Raw genomic sequence first — 3,419 nt, 5'->3', positions numbered from 1 at the left:
TAAATCTTTGCTTCCGATGCAAATGCTTGGCACAAAAGAACCTGGCCTTTGATTTGTAGGCTGCAGAGAAGCAGACTGTGAGCTGGAAAAAAATTTCCAAGGCATGGCAGGCTTTTAATTTTTGTGTCAATTTAAAGTACTCAATCCCAAGTTTTGTTGTGTTTTGTTTCAGTACTGGGGATTGAGCCCAAGGCCTCCTGCCTGCTAATCCCACACTCCACCACTGAGCTGCGTCCCCAACCCCAAGTTTTATACCAGCATCCTAAGCACAAAGCCCAGAGAGGGAGCGGCCTCCTGAGATCTTTCACAGCATGAGAGAAGGAAAAAAAAAAGAGTCCTTTGGATTGTAATATTTTACTTTTTAGTTGTGAGGATTCTTGAAATATACCCAAGAAATCCTGATTTTCTATTCTTCCAGAAAGTTCTGTAGTAAAATAGAAAAGATATCCATAGCCTATCAGGTTCCCCTTCTCCTTTAAAATTTGCTTCATTTTTACAAGACGAATGTATTATAGGCTAACCCTTCCCCTCATCCAGCCTCTTGCCTTTGGGCTGCCTGACCACAAACTGGCCTTTGTCCCCTTTGGCAGATGGCAATGACTCAAGTGACCTCAACTTGACATTTTTTGATCGGTAGCCACAGAGCAAGCCACTGTCCCTGAGCAAAATCCCAAGCATATCAAAGGCTTCTGCATGAGCCCTCCCTCCCCTCCCCAGCCAGCAGGACCCTCCTCTCTGCCCACTTCTATGCCTCGCCCCACAATGGCCCATCCTGACTAAGGTGTGAAGTCTGTTCCAATTTTGAGAAGACTTGCTTGCTAAGATCACCTGCTGTCCCTTTGACGGGGCTCTGTAAAACCTGCACAGGCCACAGGGTAGAATTTCCAGCCGTGTAACCTGCAGTGTGATCTCGAGCGGGTAACGCGTTGGGGCAGGTTGGCTATGCTCTTCAAGGGCGCCTCCACCTTAGAGAGCCCCCGCTTTATACCCTAGTAAAGTTGGTCCCACAGCGAGGCGTGCTGAGCCCCCGAGCCCTGCTCCCTATGAACCAGCGCCCTTTCTGGCTGATGCTGGAGCCTGGGTGCCCATGAGCCAAGTCCCTTTCCTGCTTCTTTCTCCTACCTGGTTGGCAGACCTGTGTTTGGACTTGCCTGTTCTGAAATAAATAGCCAGGCACTTCTCAGAAACGGGTACTTCATGTTAATTAACAGGAAGAAGATGAAACAGGAGCCAGTTCACAGGGAGCCATTCACTCAGGGAGCCGGAGTAATGAGTTGGGGGCGGGGCGGGGGCCAGGGGTGCAGAGGCAGGAGTGGGCCCAGGGGAGCATGGAAAAGTCTTCTTGGCATGAATCAGGCTGTTGTTCCTTGTTTGAGCCTAGGAAAGGGAGAAAGAAGGGCAACTCCTGATTATTCACCTGACTGGACACCATAGTAAAGGGTGGAGAGGGTCACAAGGCACCCCACCTGCTAAGACCAAAGGCTGGGACAACCTGTCAGTCGGCTGTGTGAAGAGGTCCAATCAGCTGTGCAGAAAGAGAGGACTAACAGAAAGGGTACCACAGGGTTACTTTTAGCTGGAAGAACCCAAGGCACCCAAGGAGATGCATCCTCATGGTCGTTTGCTGTGCAGTAGCCCTGCTGCAGTTTGGATCTGGAGTGTCCCCATGTGTTAAAGGCATATTCCCCAGAATGGTGTTGTTGGGAGGTGGAGGAACCTTTAGGAGGTGGGACCTAGTGGGAGGAAGTTAGGTCATTGGAGGTGTGCCCTCAGAGGGGATATTAGTACCCCTTCCTCTTCTTGTCTCTCTCTTTGTTTCCTGGCCTCCACCAGGCAAGCCGCTTCCTGCACCATGTGTGCTGCCATGATGTACTGCCTCACCACAGGCCTGAAAACAACAGGGCTGGAAGACCATGGTCTGAAACCATGAACCCAAATAAACCTTTCCTCCTTAAAAGTTTGTTTTCTCAGGTATTTTGTCACAGTGAAGGAAGCTAACACAAATCCTCTTGGAATATGGAGGCCACAGTCGCAGACTGGCTCAGTGTTGGGTTGAGGGGACCTGAAGAGGAAGACCCCATACCCTGGAATACTCCATGACCATGAGGTGGCTCCTGACTCCTTCCCATTTTCTATGGCCAGTATCCCTGAGGTCCTGGGGGAGAGGAAACCCAGGTCTTTTATCTCATGACTTTTCCAATTTCAAGAACTCACCATAAATCACATAGAGGAGTTTCAAGAAACAAAATAAGAATGCTAGGAGAGGTGGGAAGCCACTGGAGGATGGGTCAGGAGAAACTAGAGTTAAGGGCGCCATCGTGTCTCCCTCCAACTATATGCTGACTTCTCAGAAGCTCCTCACCTCAGAGCGCGGCCGGAAGTCATCAAGCTAAAATGGAGCATTAGGGTGGCCTAATCACATATGACCTATGTCCTTGCTAAAGGGGGAGATTTGGACACAGACACAGAGGGGGAGCACCAAGGGAACATGAGTGCCCGTGTCTCAGGCCAGGAGAGGGGCTGGCCCAGATTCTGCCTCACGGACAGACCTTCTTTCTGGACTTCCCACATCCAGAAATGGGAGGCGGTGCATTTCCGTTGCTTAAGCCACCCGTGTGCAGGATTCTGTCACATCAGCCCTGGCAAACTGCCCCCCGGGGTGTCGGTCTTGGCATCCCCTGCTCTGGGTAGTTAGAAGCTAGGCCAGCGACACTCCAGAATCGCTTCCAGCTCCGCGCGCTCTGGCCGCTGGGTCCATCTGAACGCCGGGGCAACCTGGCCACTCCTTCGGACACTGGTGGACCGGGACGCGGCTCCTGTGGAACACGCTGCTGCTCACGTTCCAAACACACACGGCCTGGGGCAGCTGTGCCCGCGGATGGGTGGGCCGCCGCCAGGTCCTGGAGCACTGAGTACAGCAGGATGGAGCTAGAATCTGAAGCACCTTTTGAAAATACATCAGTGGGGAGGTGGGAGAGCATTTCTCCCTCCCCGAGGCCCGGCTCTCCCTCCGGCTCCGCTTGCCGTCAAGTCCAGGCCGTGCCCTTCTCAGGCGTGCGGACTGACGGAGGTGGTAATGAGGAAGCCCACGCCCTGGAACCCACCTCGGTAACCACGTGCTCTGCCCCTGCCTCTTTCCCGCAGCTTCTGCCGTCAGTTCGGTTGGGTTGGGGATGGGAACGTGCGAGTGCCGGGAGCTCGGAGCGCATCAGGGTTGCAAGTGCGGGCTTGTCGGGTGGGAGGGAGCAGGAGGGGTGTGTCCAGGGCGGAGGCCCGAGCTGGCCGTGAGCAGGCGGGAGCGTTGTGCAGGGGCTATGGAGTCTCGCAGGTGATGTCGCCTACAAACGTGTGTGTGTGTGTGTGTGTGTGTGTGTGTGTGCGTGTTTTAAATTTTATTTTCCTTTGTAAGGCATGTATGA

The 3,419-nt window shown here is 53.2% G+C and overlaps 1 long non-coding RNA gene across 1 annotated transcript; it reads right to left on the bottom strand.

The window, feature by feature from the left end:
• Positions 1–833: 833 nt before the first annotated feature.
• Positions 834–3,214, bottom strand: LOC124995034 (uncharacterized). The gene is made up of 3 exons (XR_007110600.1): positions 3,105–3,214; positions 2,550–2,900; positions 834–1,377 (listed from the first exon to the last, which is right to left on the bottom strand). It is a non-coding gene; the product is annotated as an uncharacterized LOC124995034 (long non-coding RNA).
• Between the last annotated feature and the right edge of the window lie 205 nt (positions 3,215–3,419).

This window comes from Sciurus carolinensis, chromosome 10, assembly GCF_902686445.1.
Source record: "Sciurus carolinensis chromosome 10, mSciCar1.2, whole genome shotgun sequence".
Taxonomy (NCBI): domain Eukaryota; kingdom Metazoa; phylum Chordata; class Mammalia; order Rodentia; family Sciuridae; genus Sciurus; species Sciurus carolinensis.
Note: the sequence above shows the minus strand (reverse complement) of the source record. Positions and strands in the feature narration are given on the sequence as shown.